Below are 14,440 nucleotides of genomic sequence, written 5' to 3' on the forward strand. Positions count from 1 at the left end.
TAGACCTCACCCTGGAGATCATCTACCTGCTGACCGGAGAGGTGAGGAGGATTCTGGGAATGTTGCTGGCCATCACTCCTATTATTGTAATGAGAAACAAAGCTGACTGCACATGTATCTCTACACAGGATCATACAGTAGTGAGGAAAATATCCGGTGAGCCATTCACACTCACTAGCCGTCCTCAAGGGACATCACCCATCATGGTGCCTTCAGGTCATTCCCCGACACCTGAGATAAGCAGAGACCAGAAGGTCCTAGAAGTCACCCAGAAGATCATTGAGCTGCTGACAGGAGAGGTGAGCGGTGCCGGGAATTCTGGGACATGATCCAGGAACAGACAAGGGATGTGTCTGGATGGTGACTGTATCATTGTGTGTGTCAGGTTCCTATAAGGTGTCAGGATGTCTCCAGGCATTTTCACTATTTTGTTTTACCTTTGCATTCAGAATAGAAACTGGAGCTACTTTAATGTTCGGATCAAAAAAGAGATAAAAGAAGAAGAGGAGGAAGATGGTAAGATGAAGGAGCAGGAGTGTCTAGAAGGACACCGGGATCTCTACAAGGAGGTCATGATGGAGAATGAGCCGCCCCTCACATCACCGGGTAAGAGGAGAGAGCAGTACGGAGGGTCCACCTAGATCCCCCATCATCTGATACACACATAGAAACAATGTATTCAGTCAGTGTGTGTGTTTCCTACAGATGGATCCAGTAAGAGGAACCCACCAGAGAGATGTCCCCGTCCTCTGTATTCCCGGGATTCCACACAGGAAGATCTCACCGTCCCCCACCATGATCAGGTAGTTGGAACTAACAATGTGGACCTAAAATGTATTCTAAGCTTTGAGAGGACATTCTTCCATGTAATCTTTTTTTTAAATGTATTCTATTATCTTTGGGGTTTAGGATGAAGAACTGAAAGACATCAAAGTTGAGGTTAAAGAGGAAGAAGAAGAGATGTTGGTGAGTGGAGCTCAGCAGTCTATGGAGGACGGTGAGATGATTATGAAAAGTAAGGAGGAATCTTCTCTACATATCGACACATGTAAGTAATACACACTAAATGCAGAAACAGTTCACATCTACATTTTCCATCTCTATTCCTCAATATAACGTCATGTGACCAACAAACGAGGAGGAGATACTGTACACCATATGAAGGTCCATCTCCATTCCTCAATATAACGTCATGTGACCAACAAATGAGGAGGAGATACTGTACACCATATGAAGGTCCATCTCCATTCCTCAATATAACGTCATGTGACCAACAAATGAGGAGATACTGTACACCATATGAAGGTCCATCTCCATTCCTCAATATAACATCATGTCCCAAACAAATGAGGAGGAGATACTGTACACCATATGAAGGTCCGTCTCCATTCCTCAATATAACGTCATGTCCCAAACAAATGAGGAGGAGATACTGTACACCATATGAAAGGTCCATCTCCATTCCTCAATATGACGTCATGTGACCAACAAATGAGGAGGAGATACTGTACACCATATGAAGGTCCGTCTCCATTCCTCAATATAACGTCATGTCCCAAACAAATGAGGAGGAGATACTGTACACCATATGAAGGTCCATCTCCATTCTCATACTTCCAATGTTACTCGGTATGGGTTGGGTGTTTTGTTTCCTTTATCTGAGTCACATTGATATCTTTGGTTATGATTACTTCCAATCCCGTGCCGGAGATCTGAGATCCTGTTGTGTTCTTCACCACCATAAATGACTCCTATATACAGACATGAAGAATTCTGATCACATTTATTGACAGAAAAACAAAAAGTAGGGAAGGAAGCGCCAAAACCAAGGAGAAACCTGTCGGGAAGTGGAGGTCCACGTGGAGTGAGGACCTCATGGGGGGATTTTAAATGGTGTGGAATTTGGGAAAGGCGTAATGGCGAGGATGGATACAGAGGTTGGCGGTGTTGTATCTTCCGGTTGATGGCGGAGGGAACCATAGTGGGAGATAGTCGGTTGAAGAGGTAAATAATCACTAAACGTTGGTCACAAGTGTGATTATGTAGCAGCTCACCGCGAAATTGGTGGTGACGTGATGTCATGGATGAAGGTTGAGGTGATAATCCTTAAGTCCTAAGTGTTGTGGTGAGGTGGAGTTCCGGGTCGATGCTTCAATTTGGAGAGGAAGGAACGATGTCCAGGTTTGGGCGGCTGCTAGGTATCCTCGGGGTGATGGTGCGTGGGTTGCAGCGTTGGGGGCTGTTGTGGGCCGATGGCAGTGGTTCCTCGGTTATTTAAGTCGGTTCTGTGGGGGCTCAACCCCAGTGGCACTGACTGAGAAGGGTTGGCCAGTCCAGTGTTCTTCCAGTGAAAATTGTTTGGCCCCTGCGTGTTGGCCAGAGGTGTGTGACCGATGAGACTTGTCACTGGGGAGCCTGGGAGCTCATGTAATCTGAACAGTAGGTCATGGTGGAGAGGAGGAATGGGGGATGGAAAGGAGTGTGGGATGACACGGGTTAAAGCGGGCTGACACACACAGCCGGGATGAAGGTGAGGGGCCCGGAAGGTGTGTCTTGGCTGCCAGGCGCTGTGGTGTCGGAGAAGCAGCCTGATCGGGGCGTTCGGGAGTGAAGAGCTGACGGGGAGTGGGTGTGAGGACACAACGCTTGAGGGCACGGACCTTCACCCGAGGCAACGAGCGGTGTGTCAAAAGATGGTTCAGGAGAGGAAGTGTTCGGTGCGGAGTGGTGATCGATCTACCTAGCAAAACAGAAGAAAGGCATCATGGCACACTCGCAAGGCCGCATGTAAAACAACTTGTCTCACCACTAAGGACAATGACAGAGGTTTGGATACACGTCTCCTGCAGAGGATGTGTAAGCCGCACTGCCGCGCCAAGGCACCTCTTATAGTGCGGTCCTAACTCTAAACTATGAGAGTCTCCATCTTGGAGCACATGGGGGCAGAAGATCTACCTAGCAGCCGCCCAAACCTGGACATCATTCCTTCCTCTCCAAATTGAACACGTCAACCCCGGAACTCCACCCCACCACAACATCTAGGACTCAAGGATCGTCACCTCAACCTTCATGACATCCCGTCACCACCAATTTTCATGGTGAGTTGCTACATATCACACTTGTGACCAACATTTAGTGATTATTCACCTCTTCACCCTCTGGTTCCCTTCGCCATCAACCGGAAGGTACAACACCGCCATCCTCTGGATCCATCCTCGCAGTCACGCCGATCCCAAAGACCACACCATTTTGAAGTCCATCCATCAGGCCCACACTCCACGAGGACCTCCACTTCCCGACAGGTCTCTCTTTGGTTGTGGCGCTTTCTCCCCTACTTTTTTGGTTTTCTTTTGACAAACGGCGGACACCTCGGTCTGCCCAAACGAGAAGCAGCACACCGAGTATTAACATCTCTGACCACCCCCCTTCGAAGGGCGCTGTACCACGAGACAACTCTCAACTTTCCATGATCACATTGATTGACATGTTGCTCTCCAACAGATGGACGCTGTGTGCGGAAAATGAACACCTCAGAGGGAGATCTTATTCCATCTCCAGATTCTACGGAAGATAACAGATCCGCTCAATATTCTCCGAGAACAAATTCCTCGAGTCACAATCTACATCACAGACATTACTATTTGGGAAGATCGATGGATCCCTCCAATCTCGAGGAACCTTCTGATCATTCACATCACATGACTTCTGATATCCATCTAAATCCTAACAATGTGGAGAGATCAACAGATCCATCTAATCCCAAGGAATCTTCTGTAAGCCACGAAGGAGTTCAAAAAGTAGACCATTCATTGTCATGTTCCGTGTGCGGGAAAAGCTTTGCCAAAAGGAAAGCATTTCTCAGACACCAGAGAGCTCACACAGGACAATATCGTTTTTCCTGTTCGGAATGTGGAAAATGTTTTGATGATAGAGCGAAGCTCCTTAGGCACCACAGAATGCACACAGGTGAGCGTCCTTTTCCCTGTTCAGAGTGCGGAAAATGTTTTGCTCAGAAAGAGTACATCATTATACACCAGAGAATTCACACAGGCGAACGTCCTTTTTCCTGTTCAGTGTGCGGGAAAAGTTTCATTGATAAACGATTACTTATGAAACACCAGAAACTCCACACAGGTGAGCGTCCTTTTTCTTGTTCAGATTGTGGTAAAAGTTACACAGAAAGGGTAAGGCTTCTTAGACACCAGAAAGTTCACACAGGTGCGCCCCTTTTTTCCTGTTCAGATTGTGGGAAACATTTCACTCAGAAAGGCAACCTTACCGTGCACCAAAGAATTCACACAGGTAACCGTCCCTTTTCATGTCCAGAGTGTGGGAAATGTTTCACTGAGAAAAGAATTCTGAATAGACACCAGAAAGTTCACTCAATTGAACATTCCTTTTCCTGCTCGACGTGTGGGGAAAGTTTCACTCAGAAAGGCAAACTCACTATACACCAGAAAATTCACACAGGTTAAAGTCTGGTTTATTGTTCAGACTGTGGGTAATTTTTGACTACGAAAGCAGCACTTCAAAGACACCAGAAAATTCACACAAGTGAATGCCCTTTTTAATGTTCCAAAGGCGGGAAAAGTTTTATTGAGAAAGGAATACGTCGTAGACACCAGAGAATTCACACCGCTGAATGTCAGTTTTCCTGTTCAGATTGCTGGAAAAGTTTCATTGACAATGGAAGACTACTTAGACAACACAAAAGTCACACAGAAGACCATCCTTTTTCTTATTCAAATTCTGGGAAATCGTTCACTGGCAAAGGAAAACGTAGTCACCAGAAAATTCACTCAAGCAAACGTTCTTTTTGCTATTCAGAGTGTGGGAAACGTTTCTCTAAGAATACAAAAAAGCCTTCTTGGACATCTGAAAAATTCACAAGTTGTAAATTATTCAATGTTGCTTCGAACAATTTCCTGTGGAATACTTTTCTAGATTTCTAAAAAAAAGTATGTATAGTAAATAAAGCTTTCTTACCTCAAGAACATCCAGACTGTGCTTCCTTGTTCAAAAATGAGAAAATCGCATAGATAAGTATGGAAATGATTAAGAAACTGTAGTGTGGATGGTGGGGGGAGAGCTGTCAGAGAATGTAGTACCTCAGTTTATTATCCGTCTACAGAGAGAAGCGTTCTCTATGGATCACATGACCACATCAACGAGGATGGGAAAAGGTGAATGCCGAGTGCCTGAGAGGATATTGGACCTCACCCTGGAGATCATCTACCTGCTGACCGGAGAGGTGAGGAGGATTCCCGGGACGTAATTATAACACATTACTGCCAACCTCTGACTGGAGAGGAGGATTCTGGGAAATCTGAGGTGATATTTGTTACTCTTTCTCTTTACACAGGAACATAATATAGTCAGGAAAATATCTGGTGAGCCATTTACACCCAGCAGATGTCTTCACAGGACGTCACCCATCACAAAGCCTCCATCTCACTGCAAGGTGAATAGAATCATCTCAGAATGTGCCAGGGTGGGGATGGGTCGAAGGACCAGTGCTTCAGAAGGGTTCCTCTGAAGGGTGTCCCGAGGTAAAAAAAGAGGCTATACAGGTGAAACTGGAATAATTAGAATATCGTGCAAAGTTCATTTATTTCACTAATGCAACTTATGCGGTGAAACTAATATATGAGAGAGACTCATTACATGCAAAGCAAGATAAAAGACTCAGCATGTAGACCTAAAAATCTATTCCAAACTATGAGAGGAAATCTTCTATGTGATCACTTGTTCCTTTTTATAAATGTATTTTATCATCTTTGGGGTTTAGGGTGAAGAACTGAAAGACATGAAAAGATCAACTTTCCTGAATGTTTAATACTATCCCGAACCTCGAGGGAGTGGGGGAGAATGGGGTTGAGGTTGGAGGAGCAACTGGATGGTGGCAACCAGATAAGAAGGTGGGATTCGGTGACTATCGATAAGATCCAAACACACCCATAGGGGAAGCTCAAGTGAGGAATGAAGAAGAGCTAAGGAAGCCATGTTGGCTGCCAGCTAGAACAAGAACTCCGAGACCTCCCTTAGATTTCGAGCCATCGAGAACTCATTGGTCAAGTCTTGTTTTTGAGTTGCCCCAGATGAAAGATATGTTGTGCCGTAGGATTCGAGAGCACATGACTCGGGAGCGGGAGGACCCGAAATTCATATAGCAGTTTGGGTACATGGGATGCTTCCTAGTCATGAAATGTGATGGTGACCCCACCATGTAAGAAGTCCGATTTCTTATTGATGATCGTAATAGTAATGTAAGTTCCCGATATACATCACATTATAATATTATGATGTCATAGTTCTCTTCTCCGTTTTCCCTTCTTCACTTTCACATTCATGAATAAGAAACCATCAATATCTTTGTAGCGCTCACCGCCGTAGGAGCCGCTGGTTGCCCGGTTCACTTCTAGTCCGTCTAGAGTATGATCTTCAGCCGCCCGCCCAATAGCCCTAACCGCTCTTCTTCTGGTGCCCACAAACTGAGGTCCACTCCAGTAGTAAGAGGCTAAGTAAACGATTTATTGAACATCCTCATTGGGGAGAGAGGATAGAGGGGTTCTAGGTTTCCAGGGGTAACCATCAGAAGCTCCAGACTCACCGGACCTTGTAGATATATCAGTGTAGATCCACCTGGGAGACATCAGATGACCACTGATGTGACAGACAGGCAGGATGGATACAGATCCTCAAGCAGGAAAGACACTGACCATGCTCTGAAGTCCACTTGGTTCCAGGGTACTTCAAAACCTTGCACTGGTCCCTGGTTCTCTTCCTCTTTCAGTATCACAGGCCTCCCCCATGCTGGAGGCCTCAAGGAAACCTTTCCCTCACACCAGCCTATGCCCACCCCCAGGCATCGGCCTTGCCTTGAGGGCAAGCTGAACAGGACCCAGCCCTATTCCATGGCTGGTCCCGGCTAGCCTGAGCACATGGCAAATCCCTCCAGTATATGCACCCCATCCCAGGATGCACCACTGGCTGAGAGGAGCCCAGTGATTGGCTGCTGTACTGTACATACATTACAGTGTCTCCCATTGGATGTCCCACAATATGACATAGTCACACTCCGCCCAGGGGGGTACAGGCAATACTAGACATCCGGGATTAACCATGTAATCGCCACTACAAATCAAGCCACGCTGACTACAGCCCTGGCTATCACTAAATGTCTAGTAGCCACATCACAGAGGGGGCGGGGGGGCTACATCTTTTTTTATGGTGCGGATTATAACGGAGATATCATTTGTGTGTAGTCATGGAGGTAACATCGGAGGAGTGAGCAACGGGTACAAGGAGGAAACATAGTGTACACTAGAGTATTAATCTTCAACTCAAGGTGCGGAACTCCTTTATTGTGATTGACGTGCACAGACAGGAAGTGATGGCGGACGCTAACAGGAAGTGATGTCAAGTATAAACAGGAAGTTCCAAGTCAGAGGTGAGGTGGGAGGAAGTAGAGAGGAGACATTGCTGGAACTGGCTGCAGAGGAGGTAATAAGATATTATTGAATATTTACACCCAGTAACCCTCAGAACCGCCATTTATAGACCGGATACATCCTAAATATAGAGCCATTTATCCAACTGTCCATCCAGAGCCGCCATTTATAGACCGGATACATAAGCAAGGACTTCTCAGACACCAGAGAGCCCACACAGGACAAAATCGTTTTTCCTGTTTAGAATGCGGAAAATGTTTCGATGATAGAACAATGTTTCTTAGACACCACAAAAAGCACACAGGTGAGCGTCCTTTTCTCTGCTCAGAGTGTGGGAAACGTTTTCCTCAGAAAAAACACCTTAATAGACACCAAAGAATTCACACAGGTGAACGTCCTTTTTCCTGTTCAGAGTGCGGGAAAAGTTTCTTTGAAAAAAGATCACTTATTAAACACCTCAAACTCCACACAGGTGAGCGTCCATTTTCTTGTTCAGAGTGCGGGAAAAGTTACACAGAAAAGGTAAGGCTTCTTTCACACCAGAAAGTTCACACAGGTGAGTCCTTTTTTTTTTCCTGTTTAGAGTGCGGGAAACATTTCACTCAGAAAGGCAACCTTACTGTACACCAAAGAATTCACACAGGTGCTCTTCCCTTTTCATGTCCAGAGTGTGGGAAAAGGTTCGCTGACAAAAGAGTTCTGCGTAGACACCAGAAAGTTCACTCAATTGAGAATCCCTTTTCCTGCTCAACGTGTGGGGAAATTTTCAGTCAGAAAGGCAAACTCACTATACACCAGAGAATTCACACAGGTTAAAGTCTGGTTTATTGTTGCCTAAGAAAGCAGTACTTCAACAACACCAGAATATTCACACAAGTGAACGCCTTTTTTAATTTTCCAAGTGCGGGAAAAGCTTTATTGAGAAAAGAATACGTCATAGACACCAGAGAATTCACACCGCTGAATGTCTGTTTTCCTGTTCAGATTGCTGGAAAAGTTTAATTGACAACGGAAGACTACTTAGACAACAGAAAAGTCACACAGAAGACCATCCTTTTTCTTATTCAAATTCTGGGAAATCGTTCACTGGCAAAGGAAAACGTAGTCACCAGAAAATTCACTCAAGCAAACGTTCTTTTTCTACACACCAACAAATTCACACAGGTGGACGTCCTTTTTCATGTTCAGAGTGTGGAAAAGGTCTCACTGATAAAAGAATACTTCCTATACATCAGAAAATAAACACTGCAGAACAAATGTTTTACTGTTAAGTGTGTGGGAAGGGTTTTTTTTTAAGGAAAAGGAAGACTGATTTGACACGAGAGAATTCAAACAGCTTAACGTCCTTTCTCATGTTTACTGTGCGGAAAATGTTTCTCTAGGAATAAATAAAATCCATCTTGGAGATCAGAAAAATTCCGACAAGTTGTATATGTTATATACGATTTAGCCAAAAACAATTTCCTTTGGAATACTTTTCTAGATTTCTACAGCTCTTTTACACAAGTATGTACAGTAAATAAAGCTTTCTTACTTCAAGAACACCCAGTCTGTGCTTCCTTGTTCAAAACCGAGAACTTCACATCCTTCACCGATCACTTAGACAACAGTTACTCCTTAAAACAGTCTATCACATGCTCACATGACCGTGTAGTATATGGACTAAAATGCCCATGCAATCTATTATACATCGGCCGCACCATCCGCCCGTTAAGAAAGAGGATAGGGGACCACAGGCGCTTCATCGCCGATGGCAACTGTGACCATAGCACCCCCAGACATTTCGCCATAAAACACGGCAAACGCATCCAGGATCTACGTGTTTTCGCCATAGAACATATTCCTGACCACTTCTCCCCAGCTGAGCGTTTCCAAAAGTTATGTAGACAAGAAACTTTTGGGATCTACAAACTCAATAGCCTCGCTCCAACAGGATTAAACGAGGAATTAGAAATTTTATAACCCATCGATACCCAGGGCTCTGGACATATGGATGAATTGGCCCCTTATACATCCCGTGTCCACCACCATGCGCACAGGTCATATGCAAGCACCTAATATCAGCCCCAGCCCCGTGTAACAACATGCTTGTACAGAAACCAGACCACCTGTGGGCTCATGTTCTATTCTTTTATTTCTATTTTAATCTCCACATACATTTTTATTTCTCATTTTTTATTTAATTTTTATTTTTATTTTTTCATCATTTATGCTCAATTTTAACCTTGCTTTTATTTCCAACCTTTTACCAATTTTCCCTTCTATCATGAATAATAAATAAACTGTTCTAACCATTCCTTACAAAGGACCACCCTCAATATAGACTCCAGGTTTTTATTGACATACATTAGTCTCCCTCTTGCATGCATTCATCAGACTTGGAGTTACATTCTTTTAGTACATTACCACTAATCTTGCAATTCAATGCCCTGCTCACTCCTTCTACACCCATTTCCTGATAGATCGTTTTCCATACTAATTATAATGTCACTTGCAAAGCACCACCCAGGGTTTCGATGCCCACGCTTCGTTTTCACAACAATAAACTAGGGCTGTTACTGATGAAAATTTTCGTGTTTCGATTAATCAAAATTTTTTTACATCGATTAATTTTGATTAATTATAACGCACTTACAGATCCAACTACATTGGCCTATACCAGGGGTAGGCAACCTTGGCTCTCCAGCTGTGCTGAAACTACAAATCCTATATAGCATTGCAAGCCACAGGCATGACTCCCAGAGGCAGAAGCATGATGGGATTTGTAATTTCAGCACAGCTGGAGAGCCAAGGTTGCCTACCCCTGGCCTATACACATACAGCATAGCAATGAAGTAATAAAATGAACTAGGATCACACTAATCCAGCACGTTATTCATCTCACGTGCCCCACTCAATATGGCCGCCGCTTGAGTGGGGCAACTCAGAATAATAACGTGCTGGATTAGTGTGATCCTAGTTCATTTTATTACTTCATTGCTGTGCTGTATGTGTATAGGCCAATGCCTTGGCTGGCGCTCATGCAGAAATTTTCAAAAAAATTTTAATCGATCAAAAAGATTACCGATTAATCGAGAAATTAATCGTTAATTTGCACAGCCCTACAATAAACCATTGGTTTTTGTTTCCCCACATTTCCTATTCATAGCCCCTGAAAGTGTTCAACCCTTCCAGCCCATTTCAAAGTACACACGTAATCCGCAAACACATACCGAGGCTGAACAGCTTCAAATTAGGGTTGCCACCTTTTCTTCCAGCGAAACCCGAACACTCTAGCAACGGATGGAAATTTTTGGGGGAGAATGAGCTGTGGCTTATTCATATGGAAATAGCGCCGCCCATTAATATATCACAGCCAAGACTATTTTTAGTGGGGGGTCAGTAGCCCCTATCTTAATATTGGTTGCCCCGGTCTGCCTGACATCTGATGTCCGGGTTTCAGCTGCCATGAAACCTGGACACAGCATTCAAAACCCGGACTGTCCGGGTGAATCCTGGACAGGTGGCAACCCTACTTCAAATCGCGGCTTTGCCGCTCACTGCCTTTAAACTCCGCCCAGCTGTCACATTTAAACCGGCGGATTCCCGCCGCCGTTATGCCATTGCCGTTGGGCTTGATAAAGAGGTTGTATCCTCGAAACGCGTTGCTCCCGACCCTCCACCTACGACCACACTGACCTGACCACTCTTCACCCTGTTAGCATCCCGGCCGACTTCTATCCAACATCACAATCACGGCCGGGCACAGGTCATTTCTCGGTCCACATACAGATCCAGCCTCACCACCCACATCTGCAGCTACAGCAGCCCAGCCAGACGCCACTCCGCACACCGCCTGAACTTCCCATCACTGCAGCAGGGACGAAATTCTTGTGTCACTACCTGCCCCCCGTCCACCCCTCTCCTCTCCTGTCTTCTCACCGCCGCTTCCCTCCTTGGGATGAGCAGCCCCAGGCAGCATACCAGCCTCCATTGAATATACACCTTGGACTCCACGATCCTCCCTACAGACCGGTCCTCATCTGGTCCTGAGACTCACTCAAGTAAGTGTTTTGCCCTTCACAACGTCCAGCCCAGCTATATAGCCCCTTCAGCTTCGCGCCCTCACGTTTGTCTTTTTGTTTTTCACAAGCACAGGTACTCCTCCTGTCTCCCAGGGCCGCAGGCTAGGTAGAGTTACACAATTCATTTCCCCAGGTCTAATCTGAGATCGCTGTCCGTGTTATCTTTGTGTACATCCTTAAGTATGGAAATGATTAAGAAACCCCAACTGTTTAGAATAAGAACGTCGCCGATGTACCTAACCCACAACCCAATGTTCCCAAAATATGTGGTGAAGATATTGTAGACCATATTGTATACAGATCTCCAATCCTCCCCAGGGAAATGTAATCTATGTATTCACGACACTGTCCAATAATCCCAACAAACGAGGAGGAGATACTGTACACCATATGAAAGTCCATCTTCATTCCTCAATATAACGTCATGTGACCAACAAATGAGGAGGAGATACTGTACACCATATGAAGGTCCATCTCCATCCCTCAATATAACGTCATGTGACCAACAAATGAGGAGGAGATACTGTACACCATATGAAGGTCCATCTCCATTGCTCAATATAACGTCATGTTCCTACAAATGAAGAGAGATGTCACAGAATGTAGTGTGGATGGTGGGGGGAGAGCTGTCAGAGAATGTAGCGTGGATGGGGGAGGAGAGCTGTCAGAGAATGTAGCGTGGATGGGGGAGGAGAGCTGTCAGAGAATGTAGCGTGGATGGGGGAGGAGAGCTGTCAGAGAATGTAGCGTGGATGGGGGAGGAGAGCTGTCAGAGAATGTAGCGTGGATGGGGGAGGAGAGCTGTCAGAGAATGTAGCGTGGATGGGGGAGGAGAGCTGTCAGAGAATGTAGCGTGGATGGGGGAGGAGAGCTGTCAGAGAATGTAGCGTGGATGGGGGAGGAGAGCTGTCAGAGAATGTAGCGTGGATGGGGGAGGAGAGCTGTCAGAGAATGTAGCGTGGATGGGGGAGGAGAGCTGTCAGAGAATGTAGCGTGGATGGGGGAGGAGAGCTGTCAGAGAATGTAGCGTGGATGGGGGAGGAGAGCTGTCAGAGAATGTAGCGTGGATGGGGGAGGAGAGCTGTCAGAGAATGTAGCGTGGATGGGGGAGGAGAGCTGTCAGAGAATGTAGCGTGGATGGGGGAGGAGAGCTGTCAGAGAATGTAGCGTGGATGGGGGAGGAGAGCTGTCAGAGAATGTAGCGTGGATGGGGGAGGAGAGCTGTCAGAGAATGTAGCGTGGATGGGGGAGGAGAGCTGTCAGAGAATGTAGCGTGGATGGGGGAGGAGAGCTGTCAGAGAATGTAGCGTGGATGGGGGAGGAGAGCTGTCAGAGAATGTAGCGTGGATGGGGGAGGAGAGCTGTCAGAGAATGTAGCGTGGATGGGGGAGGAGAGCTGTCAGAGAATGTAGCGTGGATGGGGGAGGAGAGCTGTCAGAGAATGTAGCGTGGATGGGGGAGGAGAGCTGTCAGAGAATGTAGCGTGGATGGGGGAGGAGAGCTGTCAGAGAATGTAGCGTGGATGGGGGAGGAGAGCTGTCAGAGAATGTAGCGTGGATGGGGGAGGAGAGCTGTCAGAGAATGTAGCGTGGATGGGGGAGGAGAGCTGTCAGAGAATGTAGCGTGGATGGGGGAGGAGAGCTGTCAGAGAATGTAGCGTGGATGGGGGAGGAGAGCTGTCAGAGAATGTAGCGTGGATGGGGGAGGAGAGCTGTCAGAGAATGTAGCGTGGATGGGGGAGGAGAGCTGTCAGAGAATGTAGCGTGGATGGGGGAGGAGAGCTGTCAGAGAATGTAGCGTGGATGGGGGAGGAGAGCTGTCAGAGAATGTAGCGTGGATGGGGGAGGAGAGCTGTCAGAGAATGTAGCGTGGATGGGGGAGGAGAGCTGTCAGAGAATGTAGCGTGGATGGGGGAGGAGAGCTGTCAGAGAATGTAGCGTGGATGGGGGAGGAGAGCTGTCAGAGAATGTAGCGTGGATGGGGGAGGAGAGCTGTCAGAGAATGTAGCGTGGATGGGGGAGGAGAGCTGTCAGAGAATGTAGCGTGGATGGGGGAGGAGAGCTGTCAGAGAATGTAGCGTGGATGGGGGAGGAGAGCTGTCAGAGAATGTAGCGTGGATGGGGGAGGAGAGCTGTCAGAGAATGTAGCGTGGATGGGGGAGGAGAGCTGTCAGAGAATGTAGCGTGGATGGGGGAGGAGAGCTGTCAGAGAATGTAGCGTGGATGGGGGAGGAGAGCTGTCAGAGAATGTAGCGTGGATGGGGGAGGAGAGCTGTCAGAGAATGTAGCGTGGATGGGGGAGGAGAGCTGTCAGAGAATGTAGCGTGGATGGGGGAGGAGAGCTGTCAGAGAATGTAGCGTGGATGGGGGAGGAGAGCTGTCAGAGAATGTAGCGTGGATGGGGGAGGAGAGCTGTCAGAGAATGTAGCGTGGATGGGGGAGGAGAGCTGTCAGAGAATGTAGCGTGGATGGGGGAGGAGAGCTGTCAGAGAATGTAGCGTGGATGGGGGAGGAGAGCTGTCAGAGAATGTAGCGTGGATGGGGGAGGAGAGCTGTCAGAGAATGTAGCGTGGATGGGGGAGGAGAGCTGTCAGAGAATGTAGCGTGGATGGGGGAGGAGAGCTGTCAGAGAATGTAGCGTGGATGGGGGAGGAGAGCTGTCAGAGAATGTAGCGTGGATGGGGGAGGAGAGCTGTCAGAGAATGTAGCGTGGATGGGGGAGGAGAGCTGTCAGAGAATGTAGCGTGGATGGGGGAGGAGAGCTGTCAGAGAATGTAGCGTGGATGGGGGAGGAGAGCTGTCAGAGAATGTAGCGTGGATGGGGGAGGAGAGCTGTCAGAGAATGTAGCGTGGATGGGGGAGGAGAGCTGTCAGAGAATGTAGCGTGGATGGGGGAGGAGAGCTGTCAGAGAATGTAGCGTGGATG

The sequence above is a fragment of the Nanorana parkeri genome, unplaced genomic scaffold, assembly GCF_000935625.1.
Source record: "Nanorana parkeri isolate BGI_ZX_2015 unplaced genomic scaffold, ASM93562v1 scaffold2529, whole genome shotgun sequence".
Classification (NCBI taxonomy): Eukaryota; Metazoa; Chordata; class Amphibia; order Anura; family Dicroglossidae; genus Nanorana; species Nanorana parkeri.